This window comes from Malaya genurostris, chromosome 2, assembly GCF_030247185.1.
Source record: "Malaya genurostris strain Urasoe2022 chromosome 2, Malgen_1.1, whole genome shotgun sequence".
Lineage (NCBI taxonomy): Eukaryota > Metazoa > Arthropoda > Insecta > Diptera > Culicidae > Malaya > Malaya genurostris.
Window position 1 is genome coordinate 332395950 of NC_080571.1, and position 24474 is coordinate 332420423.

Below are 24474 nucleotides of genomic sequence, written 5' to 3' on the forward strand. Positions count from 1 at the left end.
TGAAAGTTGCCGTTTTTAGCTATGCAATTCTTCCTTCAGAAAAAAGACTTTCCCGACCGCTAGTGTCAATGAATCATTCTGAAATTATCGCAGAATAATCTAAACTAATTTTCTAAGAGATTGTCAGTTGGGTTTTTTGATATTCGTCACCATTTCTGAGAAAATCAGATTTGAACGGTGAAAATAGCCCTCTTAATCACTCTAAAACACACTGGCCTCAGCTCTTAATTGAGTATATAACAGCATATATGTTTCCTAAGTTATTTTTCGGTATACCAATTGTGTTCAATACCGTTAAGTCAAGTTTTTGAAAAAAATTTCATATGAGGCATTCTACGCAAAATCAGTCTCCCAAAAATTTTTTTTTCATCTAATTTTTTTTTTTCGGTAAAAAACTCGAAAATATTCGACACGTATTTTGTCGTGAATACGACTTACTTTACTATGGGGCGCCTTTTCAAAATTTACCCTCTGAGAGAGTGATAAGTTTTTGTTCGTGAATATCTCCTGTTGTATCTAATGAATCAACATAATTCTTGCTACATGCAATTGGAAATATGATCACAATTTTATGATAAAATTTTCAGTGGTGTGACATAATCTCAAATAGTTCAAAATTAAACTTTTCTGAAATGTTTGGTATAAACGAGTATAAAAGAGGATAATTCATAAGGCGCGTTTGCCTTTCTCGTATTTTGAAAGCTCATAGCTAGGTGATCTATGGAAGGATTTATATAAAAAGCAAAGCCTTGGTATTACATTCCTGTACTGGAATTTGACCTTCTGTTTCAACAGACCTCGCAGCCGATTCAGAGCGTACAGAACCATTGAATGGCTTATGCTACGATTCATATAATGGCTGGTGCTGGTTTTATATAATCTAACTACAAATGTATTGCAACAACATTGAAGTTTTTCAATACTACACTATTGAAAAACCTGTTTGATTTAACCCATGACAGCATTAGCCAATCAGAACGCGAGATGGCTGCTTGTATAGATAGCAAAACTATCTCAATGTAGCGATTGGGGGGCCATACAATAGTAAAATGATTCTATCGTAATTATCCTCTACCCGTATAAAATCGGATCGCAAAACAAGAATAAGCGATAGTTGCACTATTTATGTACCATTTAATACCACTATTTCACTGTCACGTTATTACACTTTCACAAAGTCACTGTACTTTAATGAAGCATAACAAACGTTACAATACAGATATGCGTATTTCGGAATGTTATTTACATCCATCCTTCTTCAGTGTATCGGTTTTATAAGTTTGTTTGAAAGAATGCTGTAATGCTGCTCCTTTTATACGAAATGTCTTATTGTCAACGGGTAAAAACGGAAAGAAACAGGTAGTAACAAAAGGGGTAGGACGGTAGTTTGATTGTCAGCGGAGGGTAACAAACTGAAGAAGTGGGATATTAAGAGATTAAGTATTTTCTAAATCTATTTGTATTTTATGTGTCGGCAATAACTTGAATAGCCAGGAGGGCTTATTTCCTTGGTCACGATTTAATAAAGAAATGGAGTTATTTTTGAAGATTTCTAAACTTTCGGCTGTGTCTAATTTCCATGGGTTGGAAATTTGTCTTATGATTTTTATGTCGTTGGTAGTGAGTTCATGATCTTCAGAAACGGCATGTTCAGCTACTTTTGACTTGAAATGATGTAGTAGCCCTTTCTCTAATTCTTTAGATGCTTTCGCTCTTTCAGCGACGTGCTCTTTGAAACGGATGTCTAGAGTTCTCTTTGTTTGTCCAATATATATTTTATCACAATGAGAACACGAGATTTTGTATACCCCATATTTTATCAAAAAATCCGTAGGATCTTTTGTAGAACCTAGTAAATTTTTCAATTGACAGTTCATGCTGCTGAATACTAAATCTAAACCAAATTTGTTTAGTTTTGATTTCAAAGGATGAGCAATGTTTGGATTGAAGTCCACCGATATTCTTTTTAAATTTTCCGATGGGGGAGGCACAGTTGTAAGTGATTGTTTTTTCAACAATCTTAATTTTTTGTCGAGGATTGTTTGGATTGAACATTCCGGATATCCATTGAGCTTTCCAATTTCGAAAATAAAGTTAAAGTTTCTCTTTTTCATATGGTGGAAAGCTGCCACCATGTTGGTGGGAATGATTAGAAGTATTTGATATGACCCGATCTGTGTTGGTTGGCTTCCTATATATCTTGAAATTTAAGGTTTTTGACTCTCTGATAATGAGGATATCTAAGAAAGGTAAACTGTTGTCTTTCTCCTCCTCATAGGTGAATTTAATGATTTTATGTCAGTTATCAATCATTTGTAAATCATTGCGTTTGATGATACAGAATATATCATCAACGTATCTCCACCAGCGATTAGGTAATAATCCCTGGTTTCTCAAAAGTTCTTCAAGATTTGTCATAAACAATTTGCATAAAAACGGGGAGAGCGGATGACCCATTGGTGCCCCTTATAACTGTTTATAAAATCCGCCTCTGAATTTGAAGTAATTTACGTCCATACAGAGCCGAGTTAGGTTCAGATATGACCTTACTTTGCTTTTCCATAAACTGTTACTTTGTTCTTAAAGTAACCAATCTTCCAATAGAGTGATTGAGTCCTTCACCGGGGCACTTGGGAATAAGGCAGTTACATCGAATGACACCATTATTTCGTCTTCTTCGATTTCACCAGAGTTTTGAAGTTGAGTCGTAAATTCTTGTGTGTTGGGGACTGATCTACTGAAAAAATTTTTTGGCATAGAATGGAATTCTTTAACTAGCCATTCGGCGATTTTTTGGGTACAGGCTTCCACTGAAGAAATAATTTCCCTTATTTCCTTACCAGGTTTGTGAACCTTTGGTAGTCCTTTGATTTTGGGTAAAGAAGGGTTAGGAACTTTGAGGTAATTGAGGTTAATACCGAAGTTTGGATTACATTCAAGAAGAGTTTTATCCACTTTTTTGATAGTTTCAGGAAGGAGGTCGGATCTTTGTTTCCTACAAGGACCATCATTAATTTTTTGGGTTATCAAGTTGTCATAATCTTGTTTTTCCATAATAACTACTTTATTTCCCTTGCCAGCCTTTACATAAAAAACAGGCTTTTCTTGCAATTGTTTCACTAGTTCTTTTTCATCTATGGTTTGCTGATTATTCAAAGAAGTATTTTTAATGACGTCAGCTACGATAGTTCTGGCGTCATTAATTTGAGGAAAGGAAAGTTCACGGTTATTTAAACCTGTTTCTATGTCTATAATAACTTGTTCGAGTTTTGAAGAAATTGCATAATTTAAACCAAGATTTCGAAGATTAGTTTGTTAATTGGTAAAATTTTGAAATGAACGATTTACAATAAAATCCTCCAAAAATTGTACTGTAGGTTTTGGGGGGCGGTCTGAAAATTTTTTCAAATTTCTTATGCAGAAGAATTCGTTTGCGTTCGGATTCGCAATGTTCTGAAATTTTTACTTTGTTTAGAAAAGTTTCGAAGCCTTGGGGATATTGTTTCGCTAGTTTCAAGTGAAGGCTATAGCATTCCAAAGTTTTTACGCTCTGATTGCTATACAATTTTTTAACCTTCTCTTTAAAAAATTCGTGTTGAATTTTAATTAGAATTTTTCTAGAAAAAGATCTCCCACCCTTTATCTTAACGCATGTGAGAATTAATCCAAATCTACTGCATTTTTTCAAATATCTTTGGATATTCCTACAATTTTCTTAACTTAATAAACCTGTTTGGTTTACTTGGCTTGGTAACCATTGTCACTATTTTTACCTGGAGCTGTTAGCGGAATATATTCAATAGTTGCACTATTTAGATTATCAAGACTCAAGATAATACGACCACTTTGTTGTAGTTTATTTAAAAAAGATGGCTTTTTGGTCAAATGTTGCTTTACAAAATATTTATTTTGCGTTAAAGGCCGACGTTTCGAAGGAATATCCCTTCATCTTCAGGGCAAAACGACAGATGCGGTTTGCTGCGCGGGGGAAGTAACTGTTGTAGAGTAGCCGTTCCCGTTTTTGACCATTTTCAATGTTCCAATCCCCTTGACGAAGAAATATTTGTTGTCGTTTTGCCCTGAAGATGAAGGGATATTCCTTCGAAACGTCGGCCTTTAATGCAAAATAAATATTTTGTAAAGCAACATTTGACCAAAAAGCCATCTTTTTCAAATGCACTATTTAGAATAAGCGACAGTTTGTCGCTTCAGTGCGAATTCTCACAGTAGCGTGCTAACTCGTGACGCTCAGACGGGTCATCGAAAGAAATTCGTTCTCGCACGGGTGTCTATTCTAAAAGTTACAAAAAGTGAAACAAACTGAGTTTAAAACAGCTTCAATGTTTCAACCAGTACCCTAAAAAATCTTAAAGGTTCAGGTTAGTTTGAAAGCTCAATTTTACAATTAAACGTTTCATTCTGAAAGTACGTTTCTAAAAATTACTCCTATATAAATCGAATTCAGATTGATTATTTTACACTTTGCTGTGAACAAGTTCTGTTCTGTTGAAGAAATAACTGAACGCTCGAAATTCATAAACATGCAAATTCCGATCTTGGGGAAAAGGGGTTCGTTCATGAAATCCATCCTCATAATCCCAACTTGATAATCCTACACGTATCGAAAGCAGCTCTCCGCGAGCAAGAAACGCCTAGCCATTTGCCAGCACGGTAGAAAAGCAACTACCGTTTCGATTGGAAGCCTTATTTACATAGTACAAGTGCGGTGATTTAAAATGCATTAGGTCTTAATTGTTTTTAATATGCAAATCGGGCGCTTCTGCAGCAGCAACAGCTGCAGCGCGACACGTTGATCGAGTGCAACCGATGATTCGGATGCAGCGAATGATCGGAAGGATTGCACGGAATATTGGCACGGCACCGAAAACAAAAAAACCTTTCCGTGCAGTACGAATCAAATCCCCGTGATGATGATGCGATACTTTTTACACTTCTGGCAAAATCGTTCGTTCGGGGTGTTTATGGAACCAGTCAGCACTAGGCTGGCTCGGAGGACGATCCGATCTGGATATCTGGAGGCTGCCGGGGTTACAGCGGCGGCGGCGGCGGACAGACATCGGTTGCTCTTTCTCTGCCTTTGATAGCGCCGCGAAGCGTGTTGTGTTGGTCCGTCGGTACATGAAATGTGGCGGGATGGAAATAGCAGATAATTTTAGCGAAAAATGTATGCAACATCCACACAACCTTTACGTGTACGTAAACTTGATCTACATAAAACATAAATAATGTTTTGGTATGGTACATTCGCTCATGGTGAGTTGAGTACTGTCAGTGGCTGCCGAGGATGCTGCTGCTGCTGTTTGTTGGAAGAAACAATCAAGCGACGAACCGGGATCCAGCCGAGACGCCATCCCGGTTTCGTCTCGGTGGAAGCAGACCGTCAATAAACGAGGAGACACACAAGATTAACGAAATTAAGTGATTAAGATTATATCCCAGCAATGTTTCCCCACGGTTCCCACAGTTTTCTTTCTGAACTGGACGGGCTTCCGTTGTTTTGCGAAAAGGGGAGTGCGTCCTCAGTGAGGAACGAATTGGGTACTAGACAATTTTGTGAATTATTTTAGTTAGGTACATTGTTTAAACTAGTAAGGAAAAAGAAACAAATCTATGAACTCCCAGTATAAAAGTTAAGTTTTAGGTTGATTAATTTCCAATGAAGAAATACGATTCGTTAGCCCAACTGAAAAGAGCTATCGTTATTGATATATCCCGTGGTCTCCAAATCACCCTCCTACTGTCGCTACACAAGTGACTGACTCTCTTCCGTGGCTAACCGTAATATAGATATTAGCATAATACTCCCCAACCGGAGGCAGACGGTGTACGCCGCGTCAGAGTCGCCGGATTCGTGCATGCAGCAGCAGCAGCATCATCATCAGGCAGCCTGCGGAAAGAATTTATTCCTGAAATAAATAAATTGGATCCCCTGAAGTACCGGACGGATCGCGGATCTTCCCTAATGAGACAAATTCTTGTCGTTTTCCCTGCCATTTCAACGTCGAAAGGGAAATGTCAGTCTTCCCCGCCTGGATATTGTTGTGCCTGCCGGCCGGCCCCCTCCCCCGGGTCGTCTCGATCGATTGGTTGGATTGTTAGGACCGTGCGGTGATTTGCGATCTATGCCTCCCATTCCCATTCATTGTTCCATTCAGAAACAACACAACCGCGGAGAGCGCAGATCGTTAACGACATCGATCGATCGGAAGTCAGCAAGCAGTGCCTCGAGATTGCCTCGCAAGCCGCAGGATGCAACGGACACGGCTGGCTGAGAGCCAAAGCAAAAAAAAACAGCATACAGTAAAATCAAACAACAAGATCAACTAGTGATGGATTAACATTTCAACTGCGAAGCTTCAGCTTCGAAAACGGACCAGAGGAAGTCCGTACCATATAGAAGTGATGACAACGGGGGTCGAGTCACGAAATTTCAGTCATTCCGCCAATAAGAATCACGATCAATCATCGACAATTCGCGATCGACAATGACACTAGGATGACACAACAGCGCACAACTTGCCGCCGCTTGATGCCGAGTAAGTTGTTCAAAATAGTGAAATCATCCTGAGCCTGGCGCCACAGAATTGGCACTGATGCTTATGCTTGATGTTTGATCGGACTCAGGCATCCGCAATTTATATTAACCATTTTATTATATTTGACGATTGATATTTGCATACACAGAACAAACTTTGAGCGTCAATTCATTATGAAAGCATGGATCTCCAGCAATCAACATCTTCAGCATCCTGCGTTTCAGTCGGTGGTAACAAAATTCAAACGTATACTTTTTCTTACTTCTTCTATTGTACCTTCCTGGAACCGATTCCGTATCAATAAGTCATGGGAATTATTGGCTTCCTTTTATTGCCTCTGGTTTTGTCTTTAGCCAAACCAATTTTCATTCCGATGAACGAAAAAAAAAGACAGTGATCAATCTCATTCCCGTCATACCGGGACGACCTAGACGCGTTCGTTTGAACCTGGTCATTGGAATTGATACTTTCTGGGTCGGAAAGCTTGCTGGGCAGTAAACATGTAATGCCCCATTGTAAAGCGTAGGGTGTAGTCACTGGTAACAGGGGGAGAGAGAGCGAACGTTTCGAGATGATTGGGAACGTAGATTTTTATAACATTTCGAGACTGTGTTGAAATGGGAACAAGTTCTTGATTGTGGAAAAAAAAGTAGTTTAAGACTTGATGTTTTGCGTTGATTAATGGAATCGTTGAAGTTGGAATGATGCTTCTGATGATTTGTCGAATTTATGGTTGATGGTTATCGACATACTATTGCCGATTCTAAGCTCTGCAATGGACAAATCGAAACCTTTTATTAGTTAATAATGTTTTATTCTATATTGACGAACTTTAATCATTATTGGACGAAAATGATACACGACATGACAAATGATGGCGAAGCAGTTGCATGTCATTCAACATTCCTTTATTGGTCACCTGCAAAACATTATGCGTAGCTTTTTGATTTTCTTGAGCTTGAGCGACCACCCCTGGTTGCTACTCCGTTACTGATCGGGATTAACTGAAATTGTACAAAGAATTCCAAGATGATCAGACCTGGGACTGGTAAATCATATTTCAATGTACATCTTCTGATAGCCCCAGAGTTCGTTGATCAGTACCGGTGCCGGCCATGCCCGAACATTGATCAACTAAGGACTGGGGAGAGATGTTAGTCCATCACTTGTTGTTACTAGAGGCCGTATATACTACTGCACACTCCACACGTGTCACGGGAAGAAAATATTTGTTAGTAAAAATTTCAGTAATGGTAGTATTCGCAGCGCGACTTGGTCCCGGTTTCAAGATGCTCGGATGCACCACTGAACTCATAAACATCCCGAGTGAATGTTTCAACAATATCCGATATTGAAATTCCGGGAGGTCTTGATTCACAGTTTTTATTCGTGGAAACTCCAATAGTGCTAGTCTCCGAAGTTAGCCGGAAATTGATAAGTTGAATGACGTTTAATGAAGAGATAATATAGTAAAATATAGTAATCAGATGTGAAACGTAAAAAAAAAATCCGATAACTAAAGGGAAAAATAAACTCCTGCAATTGTCGCCTTTTACGACAATGAAGCAGGAACCCAATGGATCTATTCTTGGTGAAGTTTTTTTTTTCGCCGGATTCCACACGCCATCTAGGCTGGCACTGTCCGAAGAAAGATAATAGGTACTACCAATCGCCTAGCGGACTCCAACCTCTTATGGGTATCTTTTTGCTTTTCTCTATAGAAAGGTAATAGAAGCTGTGGGAAACGACTCTCAAACGGTGTCTCATTTATTTTTTTGCATAACATCTGTCTATTAATCTTAATTTTGTGTAAAGACTGTTCCAGAAGGTATGGACCCCCTTTGATTTCGCTGTAAATAATTCACAAGTGTTAGATATTCAAATTTTATTCGATATACTGATAATATTAGACTACAACAACAGAATATTATTCTCAACATATGCTACTTAGCTATTGTAGACTAGCTGGCACACCTTCTTGCGAACGTTCCTCACAGACTTCTTGGCGACAAGTTTTGACACTTTTTCCAATCTTTTTCGAATTGTTGAATGGTTTCGGCTGCCGAGACATGTTTCCTAAGATGTGCCTTCGTTAATGCCCAAAATTCCTTAATTAATCGATGTTGTGGGCAATTTGATGGATTCATGTCTTTTGGGACGAAAGTGACATTTTTGGTAGTATACCATTCTACCATTGATTTCGAGTAGTGGCAAGAAGCAAGATCTGGCCAGAAAACAACAGGATCCTTGTAGCTTCGAATCATGGGTAGAAGTCGTTTTTGTAAACATTCCTTGATGTATATTACGCTGTTCATTAAAGCAGTGGTGATGAAGGGTTTCGATATCTTACCGCAGCTACAAATTGCTTGCCAGACCATAGCTTTCTTACCAAATCTTTCGACTTCAATCGATGTCTCGGACTGGTTTAACACTTGCCCTTCTCACACCGTGTAATATTGTGGTCCCGGCAAGGATTTGTAATCGAGTTTCACGTTCGTTTCGTCGTTCATGATTACGCAGGTCAAATTTCCAGCAAGAATCGTATTGGGTATTCGAACTGGAAATTTGAACTGCATAATCATGAACCCTCGGTCTGATCGATGTTTCTTGTTTTGGACTACGTTTTGGTTGTTTCTGCTTCTTATAGGTTCGAAGATTCAAACGTTCTTTAGCACGAAGAACATTTGACTTCGAAGTGCCCACTTTTCTGGCCACATCCAGAACTGAAACCACCTTCTTTTGCTCAAACGCCTTCAGTATACGTTTATCCAACTTTAGGGGGTTAGCAGGACCTTTTTTTCGACCCGTTTTCGGTTTATCCTCAAAGGTGTTATTCTCACCGAACTTCCTGATTGCATTTAGCACGGCTTTTTCACTTACTCTTTCCATTTTTGCTATCTTTCTCAGTGACAGTCCGCGTTCTGTGCACCATTTGTACACAATTTTTCGACGTTGTTCTGCTGAAAGTCCACGCATTTCGAAACAAACTAATGAAAACGAATAAACAACTGCACAAGTGGTTAGAGAAGAGTGTAAACAACAGGACGCAGCCATAAAAATTGACAGATTCTGAACCATTGCGAAATGGCAGCGGTTTTTGGTTGCGTCCATACTTTCTGGGACAGTCTTTATTACATCAACGTTTTACAGTACAAGTGTTTGACCCTTTGGCCTTTCATCTTTGCTGTTCATACCAGGCACGTACCCAGAGGAGAGGCCCAAGGGGCCTTGGCCCCTCCCGAAATCGGACACGTTCATCGGTTGGATTGATACATACTATTTATAAATTCATTTGACCACTACTTCCGGGAATCGTAGTCTGAGAACCGATATAGTAAAAACCACTTAGTTTGGCCATCAACTAATAACAGGAATTGGGAACAGAAATGTGTTAACAGAATCTACTAATTAGAAGTTTCTACCAACCAGTTTTAGAAAACTCGTTTTTTTTAGCAATCGATTTTTTTGTGCTTATCCCCCTGTAACTTCAGGCCCGAATCTAAATGGAATTCCGGATTTTCGCATCGGATCTTAAGCCATTTCGTTTGATATTAAGTTTGTCAACATCGGTTCCGCCATCTCCGAGAAAAGTTTGTGCACATATTTTCATTTTGGAACACTAAAAACCCTGTAATTCCGGAGCCGGATGTCGGAGCCAGATAAAATTCTGAAATGTCTTACCTGACTACAAGACCTTTTAACTAAATTTGAGTTTGGTTTGGGGGTCGGCTTAAATGTCGGTTTTCAGTGATTACATACCCTTTCTATATGGGAAAGGCAAAAAAGGTTGTGGTTCTTAAACAATTATTTTGGGAGGCACAAGTTGAATAAATATTACGGAGCTGGTGCTCCTGCAGACTACATCGTGAAATAGTGGTTTCGTGTGCAGCCCACAGTTGCAGGCTTTCCATTGCGATTACAAAAATCAATGTCAAAATTAAAGGAAATGGTACTGGATGACCAGCAGTGCCATAAGGATTAGTATTGAACAAAAATATAGTTTTAGCCAGATTCCGCGAATGAAAAAGTTGTCCTGCCGCTGGATGCCGCACTTGCTTACTCAGAAAAGAGGAACGCGAGAACACTTTGGAATCATATTCGCCTATGCTGATGCAAATTGGTGTCGGACTAAAATTGGGTGGAATAGTTATGAAGTCGGTTCTTTGGGTTGGTCAGAGTATAATTTTCGTGAACTACCTCGAAAAACGAAAAACACCATCAACAGCAATTGTAAATGTGCATTATTGGAGCGATTGAAAATCTGAAAAATCGGTTTTGCGAGACAATGTGCCAGTACACAAGAGCATATTGTGACTACTACTTCCGGAACCTGTTCCGAAACCGGAAGCCGGATTCGGTTAAAACAGCATAGAAGTCTATGAAACCATAAAATCTTTCATTTGAATGCATTCTTACATTTTCGTAAATCGTCCTAGTCATCTCTGTGATATTTATGTGAATTCCGTTTTGGAGTTTTTGACCGCTACCAAGAAGATTTTTCTGTTGTTGCATCGCCACTCCCAATAATGCTAGGTAAAAATTTCAAACATATTTATAAAGGATTGACAAAGTCTGTAAACTCGAAAAAAGTCTGTGGAATTTTTTCTATAAAAAATGATGCACGGAATTGGTTTAGCCAAAAAAATGACCGCGTCAATTTCAAAAGTCTGTAAATTTTTACGAACGTCTATGAATAATGTGATTTTCGAAAGTATGAAAAAAAGTCTTCAATTAAAACAAGTTTGCAGCTTATTTTAGAAACCTGCTGATTTACATACATCTGCTGATTTACAAATGGCATCGCTGATCCAGACTCGAAAGTTGACTCGATAAAATTAAATAGGATCATGTAGGGAGTATAAGGCACTTCATTTAAATATAAATTTGTTAAAATCATCTCGATTATTTGTTCGATAAATAATCAACAAAATTTTGTAAACTAGAAGAGCTTACTGAATAGTATCAGAATATTTGCTTCTTTACATCGTCACTTATAAGAACACTTCAAGGGTGTGAAGGTTTTAATATTCTTCACTAAGTTTTTCCAAAACCAGAAGTCGAATCCGAACTATGGGATTATATGATAGAAGAAATTTACTAAAGATACTAAAGACACTCCTAGAACTAGATACATAAAGAATCATTACATCAGTTAGATGCGTTATTACTTATTTATGGGCCCCTTCCGAAACAAAATTCTGCACGGAGAACCCTTCGATCATAAAATTGCGATATCGCAGTTTTTGATTTTTGCGATAGTTGATTCAACTAATTTCTTTTTGATTCAACCAAAATGGTTTTTGATTTGCATATATTCAAGTAGTTGACAAATATGTTGTTTTGAATGCTGTCAAATGCCGGAGACAGTTGAAAGCAAAACAATAATTGCAATGCAAAATCAACAACTTTTTTAGTTGAAATCTGTTCGCGTCGCTTCAAAATGTCAATGAAAACAACATCGATGGTTAAAGCGTTTGGTGAAATTGTGTTCATTCGATTTGAGAATTTTATGATAACAAGTGTTTATCTAACAGCGGTGTTGTGATAAAGTTAACCTCGTTTGAGATGAAAAAGATTTGGTGACAAATTAGAAAATGTTAATGAATGATCATCTCGTAATCTTTCAGGTATGCACATAAATTTTATGCTTCAAATTCGATCATTATTTACTTCCTGCAGACTGTTTTACTTCCAGCTGTTTGTTACCGATGATGATGTTCATGCATTAGCAATAAAACGCTTTTTGACATGAATTTAATTTATAAAAGTAACAGGAGCGAAGGGTTTCAAACGCACAGAACGCGCTGCGATTGAAGGCGCGTTTGAATTGCCGTCGCAAAATTCCAATTCCCAGCGGTTGATACACACAAGCTCATATAAATTGACTAAAATTATCAGTGTATAACTTTAGTTCAACCGTTTGAAGGCATCATTTTAGGTAAATTTAATAATTTCGCTAATTTACTCGCCCCTCCGGGCACTTTTGCTGATTAAAAACGTTTTTCTACATCAATCATTTCCGATCGAATCAGAAGTATTTTTTTTAGAATTTAGATCTTTACTGATCTCAAAACAAACAAACAAATAAAACCGATTTAATTTTCAACTAACAGAATTTTGTTTCAATAACAACACCAGTTATTTCAACTAAAATATTTGTTGAAATTGAAAGGTATGTGTCCTCACTAATTGACAGCATTTTTTTTTTCAAACAGTTAAATTAGTTGTTTCAACCATCGTTTCTGCTAATCGAGAAACAAAAATGACAGTTTAGTTAAAACAACAATCGATTAGTTGTACCAAATTTTAACCAATCGAATTCAGAAATTCAACTAATATTCTAGTTGAAATGGGATCGCGGGTGGTTCCGTGTGGGTACGGACCTGGTTCATACGATTCGTTATTAATAATAGGTGTTCTAGCTACTCTTATTTTACATCGAACGGACTCTCAGAGACGCATAGTGTTATATACCACCACTTCCGGAGATATAATGGTATAAGTCAGAGGTTCCCAAATTTTTTTGGTCGCATGCCCACTTTGGATACAATATTATTTCTACTACTCACAAAGTCGAGAAATTTTAAAATTTTGGATTCATGCATACACATTTAGCTTTTTTGCAGTTAACTTGATTTGTGAATGTGAAATAGAGATAAATAGTATAAAAGTAATGTTTTTTTTAATTCTACAAAATCCTATGGAATGTTAATTCTAGATCCTATCGAGGAAACATCGGGTGCGAAAAAAGACAACAGAGAAAACACATCAAACATATCTTTGCACCGGTTTGATATTAATATTTGAAGCACACTGTCAGATTATATGCCAAGTTCTTTTTCACCGGAGAGTCTTCTAAGTTGTGTTCCATCATATCCAGATCAGTTCAATTTGAGATCGATTTCATTTTTTTTTTATTTTCATTTTTTTTATTTAAACGACATTTATATTCAGGCCTCTTTGCGTACAAGCTTTACGTGGCCGATTGAGTCGATTTGAAAAATTTTTTTTTGAATTCGATCTCGTTGTCACCCTTTTTCTAGGGAGAGAGGAGCTTCCAATTCCCTTCTGCGAGGATTGAAGGGCACTTTGTTCGTGGCTCGTCTCGTCATCCATTGACGCATCGGTGTTATTATTGATTACCGTCTTCTTTTCGTTTTCCTTGTTATTCGCAGTCTTGATCTCGTTGCTAGTTACTATAGAAGCGTCTTGTTGTACATTGGTTGCAGTTGCTTGTTGGTTAGATGGTGAAGGTGTTTTTGAAACAGTAGCACTGCATTCACTAGTTTCCGTTGTTGAGCGGTTGTTCTTGTTTGTTTTCGCAGTTTCAGTGCGAGGTTTGCCGTAGTGTGCAGGTTGTTCACAAAACTGATATGTAACCAGTTGATTTTCATACGTAATCAGCGTTTTACACGGATGTATCTCGTCTTGATCACAAATGATGTACGATGGAATTGCTTTACGGTTTACCACTCGTACGCCATTCCGGATACCCGGGAAATAAATCCACCATACTTTTCTTTCGATGGAAAGAACTTCACCGTACTGCGACATACTTTCTCGAACATACCCATCACTGGTCTGCGAAGAAAGGTCATGCACGCGTACTTCTATGGCATTGTCCACCATGTACACAGGGATTTTAAATTTAACATTGTCATACTCAACACTGTGCACCTCGTTATTAACCGAAGCAAATGCAATTGCATCTCTTTCACGTTTGAACATAATGAACACACAGCTAGACGCCTTGTTGAATTGAATCTCACTTACATCATTAACGTTAGATGCATTCGTTCTTTAAGCAAGATTTCAATTTCGGTTGCTGCTGGTATAACTTTGCAGCGCTTGAAATCAATACAAACTGAGTTTGGCCTTGTAGGCCAAGTTTCTGGCTTTGTTAAATCATATTTGCCCATTTCGTGCACTCTATTGTTCACTACACTACACTGTATTGTCTTTGTTTCTGTTGTCTCGACCGTACACGATTTGCGACTGTGTCGGATGAGATGCGAGCACGAACTGATTATTTTCATTTTATCAGTCATCATCCGAAAAACAGCTAACCGTTAGTAATTTAGATTTTCAAATTACCTCACTTGAAATTCCTTGATGCCAACATTGAACTATTTTTGGCTTCGTAATTGTACCGATTTATAGGTGTAGATTTTTACTAAAAATTACCATCACATATTGACGAAGAGAGATATCCGAAATTAAAATATTGTCAAATCTCGAAATGAAGTCCTTCTGACAGAATTCTAAATGTTCACAGTATTCCTTCAAATCTCCATATTTAATCGTTGGACGAGATACGGAGATTATGTAAACTTCTGACACCTAAAATTTGCGTTAAAACTTTGCTAAAAAACATTTTTCTTAATTAAATTGATCGCGTAGCAGTTGCAAGTTGATTTAGTTATCATGTTTACTATTGGATTTTGATATTTACTTCCCGGTGTCATCGAAGCAAGAGTAGTAACGTGAGAAAATGTTGCTCGTCCATTTCACAAATCCAAACTTTTCGCACGCAAAGTGGTCCAATACAATGTTCACATTAGCGCTGATATTACTTGATATACCGAAATGATTACTTATATTACTTGATATACCGTCAAAAAGTGCACATATGAATGATACCATTTGACAATTAAGTTGACATCTTGAATGTTCTCATCTTGGAAAAAGATCGATAATATTCCTTTTCTTTATTAAAATGCAAACAATAATCGTTTCACATTTATTGGTCTCCGAACGCCTGTTTTCGTTTACAAAATTCTAAATTATAAGGATTGTTTATTATCACTATCAAAGTGACATTCATAAATAAGTGCACTCAATGACATTATCCAGGTTGCTGGTTTCGATTTAAGACAATTTGACATCGTTTGTGATATCCCGGATATTATGGCACATGACTCACATGGCACAAGGTATCTTCGGATAGCAATTATTTCCGATTTTTTTACGTTTCCTCAAGACTCGTCACAGTGCAGAGCAGTTAGCAGCTTAGTGCAAACTTAAACAGTTCAACTTGAACCGCTTAACAAACGTGAAGTCAAAGCTATTTGCAAAACAGTTTTAATTGGCTTTTGAGTGCCATGTTTTTGCTAACGTGCCGAACGAAAAGCGTTATTTTCGGCTAATACTGGTCGATTCCGGTATGGTCATTTAGGGATTAACCTAAGTTTTTACTTCAAGTTTACTAATCAGTTCAATTTGAACTGCTCTGCACTAACGAATCTTAGACGAAACGTAAAGAAAGGTAAAAACGGTTATGTGCCCTAAGAACAAACTTAAGGTAACCCCTAAATGTATTATTTCTATATTTTTGAAAATGAATTCTCCACTATGACTTAGATATTGACAGGTAATAACTGTTTATGTACGGGAGCGGCCCGTTTGGCATAAGGTCATTTGGCATAATACCGTTTGGCATAATGGTTATTTGGCATAACAGTTATTTGGCATAATGGCCATTTGACATTATGTCATAATAATAATTGGATTCGTAATATTTTAATCTAATGTAAATGTTCGTTTATTTTTCGATCGAGTGATGTTTTTGAAGGAAACTCGAACAAAATGTGTGAATTTTATATTCGGTCCGAACTGTCATTTTATATAAGCAACTCACTTAGTGCTAGCACAATCTTCTATTCGTCATAGATGATTCAGGTCGAGACGGCCGAAGGCCGCGAGTGCGCCGGCGAAATCATCTCTGTCTAGTTGCCCGGACTACCCAAAGCTAGGAGCTATCTCTCAGTTAGGTCCGAACGAGCGGTAACGAGGTCGGACAGCAGGTCATTAAAAACGATGAGGCGCAGCCGCATTAGACCTTACAAAATTTCAGTAAATAAAAACGATTTCCATTAAGCAGCATGTTCATCTGTTATGCCAATTGACTGTTATGCCAAACGGCGTTACGCCAAATGGTATTATGCCAAACGACTTTATGCCAAACGACTTTATGCCAAACGTGGTAGCCCCTTATGTACTTACTATGCTTATTTATTTCTCATATGTAGGTAGCAACTTGAAGAGCCAGGAATATTTGTTGCCTTAGTCATGATTTAATGAAGACTACTTTCTAATTTTTATAACTACTTTTGATTTTAAAGGGTATGATAAACCCTTTCAAATTATATATAGGCTTTCGCTCTTTCTGCGATGTGCTTTTTGAACCGTATTTCAAAAGTCCTCTTCGTCTTTCCAATATATTTTTTCTCGCAATGAGAACACGAGATTTGATATATTCCGGATTTTCTCAAATTATCTGTATGACATTTTGTAGATCCTAGAACAGTTTTTAATTGATAGTTCCTACTACTGAAAACCAAATCCAAACTAAACATTTTCAGTTTGGTTTTGTGCGAATGTTTGAAACCCGAGCTGAGTTGAAGTAGATCGCCCGGAGTTGCACTTCGTGATTGACCGAATGAGTGGAAATGTACAATCAACCAAGAAAATAATGCTTGGGAGAAGCAAATCATTTTCAGTGTACATACCCACTCACTCCTAACTTTTTATTAAATGATCAATAACGACGCTGGCTACGACCAAAGGCTGTGCTACTGAGGGAAATGAAGGAATGTTAATCCGATACTCGTTGTTTCTAGAGACCGCGGGTACCACTGTATCTCCACGAGCATCACGGGATAGGAGATTTGTTAGTAGGGAGGGGAAGAGATCCGGATATGTTTTGGTAAACAATATGATCTCAACAAAACCTAATTTTCGATACGCAGGAGAAATATAATAAGTAAGAAAAATATAAAATATCTCCAAGAAACGATCTCACCAGTATCCCTTTTCTCCTGCTCGCTCTGCTGTCAGCAATGCGGGATGAAACACGACCACTGAAAGAATAACATAAAAACACTCGCGAATGGGTCCGCTGCACACCAACCCTAGACCTTCAGTCTGAATGACACGATCGACTTGGAACATTTCACACATTCCATAGAAATCCGACAACACTGACAATGACATGCAGACAGCGCTTAGATCGGTTAACAGGTTAACATCGTTGAATTTTGGGGCGGCACATTCACAGTATCTGCCGCTTGAACACTTGAGTTTTTGCGAATAAATATTATTTAATAAATAGCACTCTCACTACTAAACACACACTTGCCACACCTGCACTATCACTTAAAATAACTATTTCAACAAAATTTTTAACTATACGTATCAAACAACACATTAAAATTATACTTTTCTGAGAGCAGCACCAGGACACCGCATCGCACTCCCAGTGATGCCAACTCTCCTCCGAATGTTCAAGAAATTTGAAACCTGCTGAAATTTTCTTAAATTTTTCTGTGACTGTGGTTATTGTCGTAAGTAATTGTTTTTTCAACAGTCTTAATTTTTTATCGAAGATTGTCTTTATAACCACTGAGCTTTAAAATATCGAAGATGAATTGTTTCTATTTAAGTGCACCGTCTATTCTGAGGGGTAAGGTCAGTATTCTATGAATCATATGAATTTTCTTCAAACAGACTTCTAAACTGATACACTGAGGTTGAGTGCAAATAGCATTCGAAACACTAGTTAAATAAAATAGAATAGCTGAAATTCTTCATAGTGGTGTTTAAGAAATCTTTTTTTCCCAAAAACGGTTTAGTTTCATTCCACTAGCCGCTCTAACCCTAAACGTTCACTATAAATTGATTATTGTGGCAAAACTGGAGGAGTTGAAATCGAACACCGGATGTCGCAAAACTGTCGAAAAAAGTGACCATCTGCTTCAAGCGGAAACTCAACTTTTACATCCAAGATTTGAGCTGTCAAAGTTCGCAAAGAAATATTTCGTGTGACGAGCAATCTGTTCTTGTGGCTTGAAGTTCGAATGAACTAGCTTGACATTCAAATCAGTAACCAAAATATGTATGTTTCGGAGCGCCAGAACCATTTTTTCTTCCTTCAAGCTGTGCAAGTGCTCCGTTATGCTTTAGCCGATTTGGTCATCTTGGCATCACCTCCCAAGACTTCAGACCCAAAAGAGAAATATTTGGATATTGTCAAGCACAAACTAAAAAAAAGTGACTGTTGGCTGTTGTCAGTGAGATGCAGTTCTTCTGGTGGGGAAAGTTACCAAGCAAGCGGTAAAAAACGTGATGGAAAGAGTCAAATGAAAGGTCCTGGTTTTCGCCTTTGCTAAAAAGGAAGCATGAGCATGCGATTTTATTAGAAACTGTGACCTATTCACACTATTTTTTGTTCGACCACTTTCTGATTGCAGCATCCTTGAAGTTATATTGACTTTTTTGAAAAAATCTAACAATAACTGAATAATACACTATTCACATAATATTTGCAACTATTATGTTCACTCGATCCAGGACAATATTTATGAATAATATCATAAAATATTTCCAAAATGTTTCAATAAAGCTTATTCTGAATACATTTGCTTGGCCCTTTTTCCATATACATTTTTTTAACGGGGATGCCAAATATTTGTGACTGATTGCCCACTTGCTGCCCACTTAGAAAAAAAAAAAACGTTCAACGGTGGTCCTTCATTGGTCCAATACGTTGGATCATTGGTCCAATGAAAGTCCAATAAATCGTTCAACGGGAGGCCAACACAGGACCTTCGTTTGCCGATTTTGAAACAGACCGTTGAACCGAATGCCATTTTTTTTCGTTCAACAAACCCGGCAGACAGAGGTCCATTGTTGAGCCATTTTTAACATGAGGAGTTGGAGCTCCGTTGGACTAGTTTTACTGCAGAATTTTTGAAGTTTTTTCAACTTATTTGTTTAAACTAACAATACATACCTGCACAATACTTCTACTTCACGTAGAATAACAACAAATTCTCTTTCTATGTAAAGATAACACTTAATTTTCACACTATTTTTGCAAGAGAAAAAACAACAACAAACCGTTCCAGAAAATTGAACGAATATTTCCTGCAATATGTCGTTTAACAAGCGCTCAAAAACCAACAAAATTGAACGGCCTGCTTAGAGGGCCGTCTGTTCAGAAATGTTCATGACCGCGTCGGTCAATAAGTTCCCCGTCTGACAAACAGATAGCGTCATTAACTGAAAATCCCTCTATCGTCAGAGGCCGTCTGTTAATTTTTTTTTCCATAAATACGTTTATTTCTTAAGGCAGTTTACATAAGTTTTTCTTCGCCGTAGCATCACTTTTACATAATATTCTTATCCTAATTTAATTCTAACAAAGTCACAACGTTTTGAGTTTATTAAAACATATTCTCTTATAGCTTGAATATCATCTTAAGTAACTCGTCATTAATTATGAAATCTACTCGGAAATATTATTTGAACCAAACGATTAACTTCTATAAATTATAAAATAAGCTGTTATTTTCAGACATTTTGTTGATAATTTCATAAACTGTTTCGAGTTTGTTTGTATCATTACATAATTTTTATTCTAATTTAGCTATTGGTTGAACTCATGGACGCAGCTGGGATCAGAACTAAGTCTTAAAAGGGGCCTTTATTAAATTGAAACTCCAATTTTCTTTATGAAATGATAAATAAGTTTCATGTATGAAAGGTCACGACAAGCAAGAATGTCTCGAACTGGGATATTGGATAGTTTACCTTGGGTACGCAAAGAATTTATTAGTTGAGATCTGACATCACGATACTCCACGCATGTCCAAACGACATGATCAATATCCCGATAACCTTCTCCGCAAGCGCAATGATTAGTCTCGGAGAGCCCAATTCGAAGGAGATGTGCATCTAACGTGTAGTGATTGGACATGAGTCTGGACATCACACGAATGAATTCCCTACTCACATCCAGTCCCCTGAACCATGCCTTTGTCGATATTTTCGGAATAATTGAGTGCATCCACCGACCCAGATCATCTCTATCCCAAGATGCTTGCCAGCTGGCAAGTGTTCTTTGGCGAGACGAACTATAGAATTCGTTGAAAGCAATCGGTCGCTCATAAATTTCACCCTCAATAGCACCACGTTTGGCTAAATTATCGGCTCTTCCATTGCCTGGAATGGAGCAATGAGCCGGGACCCAGACTATAGTGATTAGATAATTATTATTCAATATGTCGTTCAGACACTGTTTTATTTTACCCAAGAAAAACGGTTCATTTTTGCCAGCAGCGATTGAGCGAATGGCTTCAATTGCACTCAGACTATCTGTGAAGAGGAAATAATGGTTTGGAGATAATGTGACGATTAAACTCAAACTATAATGAACTGCTGCTAGCTCTGCTATATAAACAGATGCAGGTTCTTGAAGCCTAAATGAGGCCGAAACATTATTGTTGAACATACCAAACCCTGTCGCTTCTTCAATTCGCGATCCGTCCGTGTAAAACATTTTCTCAGAGTCAATATGCCTGAACTTACTTAAAAATATTTTTGGGATTTCCGTCGAGCGTAGATGATCCGGGATTCCACGCACTTCACGCTGCATGGATGTATCGAAAAATAAAGTTGAGTCAGGGGCACTTAGGATGCTGACACGGATAGGAATATATCTTGAAGGGTTGATTTCCTGTGACATATGGTTAAAATATACTGTCATAAATTTTGTTTGAGATCGAAGCTCGACTAGTCGTTCGAAATTATTAATTACCATGGGATTCAGTACCTCACATCTTATTAGCAGGCGTGATGAAAGCTCCCAAAATCGATCTTTTAATGGAAGAACTCCCGCCAGAACTTCAAGACTCATTGTATGTGTCGAGTGCATGCAGCCTAAGGCAATTCGCAAACAACGGTACTGAATTCGCTCAAGTTTGATAATATGAGAGTTTGCAGCGGAACGAAAACAAACGCATCCATATTCCATCACTGAAAGTATCGTTGTTTGATACAATTTTATTAGATCTTGCGGATGAGAACCCTACCAAGATCCTGTTATTGTTCGAAGAAAATTTACTCTTTGTTGGCATTTCGTTATCAGATACCTAATGTGTCCTCCCCACGTGCATTTGGAATCGAACCACACCCCGAGGTATTTAAAAGTTAAAACCTGTTGGATCATTCTTCCCATCATATGGAGCTGAAGCTGCGCGGGATCATGCTTTCTTGAAAAGACGACTAACTCTGTTTTCTCCGCAGAGAATTCGATACCCAGATGAACAGCCCAAACGGACAAGTTATCTAAGGTATCTTGCAATGGTTTTTGCAGATCAATAGCTTTGGGTCCAGTAACTGAAACTACGCCATCATCTGCCAATTGTCTTAGTGTACATGGGGTTACTAGACAGCTGTCAATGTCATTCACGTAAAAATTATAAAGGAGCGGACTGAGGCATGAGCCTTGCGGTAGATCCATGTAGCTAATTCTGAATGTTGCCAAATCGCCATGTGAAAAATGCATGCGTTTCTCTGACAAAAGGTTGTGCAAATAATTATTTATAACCGGTGGAAGCCCATGTTGGTGGAGCTTGTCTGAAAGAACATCAATGGAAACTGAATCAAATGCTCCTTTAATGTCTAAAAATACAGATGCCATTTGTTGCTTTTGAGCGAAGGCAATTTGGATGTCAGACGAAAGTAATGCAAGGCAATCATTCGTCCCTTTATTTCTACGGAAGCCAAACTGAGTATCTGACAACAAACCGTTCTTCTCGACCCAAGTGTCGAGACGTCGTAGAATAATTTTTTCGAACAATTTTCTGATGCAGGACAACATCGCAATGGGTCTATATGAGTTGTGATTGGAAGCTGGTTTCCCCGGCTTTTGAATGGCGATAACTTTCACTTGCCTCCAGTCAGGTGGAACAATATTTTGCTCAAGAAACTTGTTAAACAATTCCAACAAACGTCTTTTTGCGAGGTCGGGCAGATTCTTCACCAAGTTGAATTTAATTCTGTCCAACCCAGGAGCGTTATTGTTACAAGACATGAGTGCTATGGAAAAATCCATCATTGAAAAGGGGCTATCAATGGAACCATTATTTGGAAAAGATTCCCTTATAATGCTATGCGTAGGAACAGAATCTGGACAAACTTTCCTCGCAAAATCAAATATCCATCGGTTCGAGTATTCATCACTCTCATTTCCTACGTTACGATTCCTCATTCGTCTGGCCGTATTCCAAAGAGTGCTCATTGAGGTTTCTCTTGACAAACCTTCGACAAAATGTCTCCAATAGCTACATTTTTTGGCTCGAAGTATGCTCTTGTACTTGGTTTCTAAAACCATAAGTTTTTCAAAATTCTGAGGAGTTCCTCCTCCCCGTTTTAGAAACGTCTTGCAAGCATTTTGTTTTGCGAGTTTAGCCTCTGAGCACTCTTTGTCCCACCAGGGGTTGGGAGGCCTTCTGTTAGTCGTTGGCCCAGGAAAGCGTTTAGTTTGGGATTGTTCTGCTGCCTCCAGAATCGAACAAATGAGGAAGTCATATTCTTCAAGTGGAGGGAGCTCTTCCATTGAATTCAAAATACTAGAGATTCTACTTTGGTATTTAATCCAGTCGATATTTTTTGTCAAATCATATGGAATACTAGCTGAATTAGCAATACATTTGTTACAGCTAATTGAGATGATGATTGGTAAATGATCGCTACCGTGTAAATCAGGCAATATTTTCCAGGTGCAATCTAGTCGAATTGATGTTGAGCAAAGAGATAGATCTAATGCACTTGGGCGTGCAGGAGGTCTTGGGATCCGTGTAATGCTACCCATATTTAATACCGTCATGCTAAAATTGTCACAAATGTTTTGTATTAAAGATGATCTGCTATCATTGTAAACGGAACCCCACATCATTCCGTGCGAATTTAAATCCCCCAGAATCAATCGTGGAGCAGGAAGGGCTTCAACCATTTCATTAAGCTGTCGCTGTCCAACTTGTGCTTTTGGAGGAATATAAACCGAAGCTATGCAAATATCTTTGCCTTTAATGTTTATTTGGCAAGCAACAACTTCTATACTAGAAGTTGAAGGGATGTTTAATCTATAAAAGGAACAGCATTTCTTAATTCCCAAAAGCACTCCCCCATACGGAGAGTCTCTATCGAGACGTATAATGTTAAAATCATTAAAATTTAAAGCTATGTTTGAAGTAAGCCATGTTTCGCATAAAGCAAATACATCACATTTTTGACTATGCAATAAAATTTTAAATGAATCAAGTTTTGGCATGATGCTTCGACAATTCCACTGCAGGACAGTGATTGTATCATTTGCGGCGGGTGATAAATTATCCATCAAAAGATACAAAACCTGAGACAATTCGCCATTGAGCTGAAAACTGCTTCAAAAAATTTCTAGCTATTGGAAGGAATGCCATTATGAGGGTCTTTAAGGGTTCAGATATATTGAATGCTGAGAAAATCCATTCAACAATTTCCGAAAACTTCAGTAATCCTGTTGGTGGCTGTGAAATGGAGCCCACAGGATTATTACCTTTTTCTGTGCTAGATCCTGGATTGGTTTGTGAATTTGACAAACCAGGAGGCACAGTCTTTGGTTTTGACTTTTTTTGTTTTACACGGGGATCTTTTTTTGAAGATGAAATTTTAGGTGCCTTTTTTGGTAATTTGGAAGAAGACTTCTTTCTCTTAACTGACCCTTGGGTAGTGATAAACGAATTACCTTCACTATTTTCGTCAGAGTCAGAGTCCTCTGTTTCCTCTAGATTTGAAAACCCGTTTTCGGTTTCCAAAGGGGGGACATCAATGACCGTTTTAAGCATTTCTGCATATGTGCGCTTAGACCGTGCTTTTAAAGAAAGCTTAATTTTGTCTTTGTGCACTTTAAATGCAGTGCATACTGAAATATCCTCATGAGGACTTTCCCCACAATAAATACATTTTTCAATTTCCTTGTTGCAATCATTATCTTTATGAGGCCCTTCACACTTAATACATTTTGGTTTATTACTACAGTAAGTAGCTGTGTGTCCGAATTTTTTGCAGTTCGTACAATTCATTACATTTGGAACAA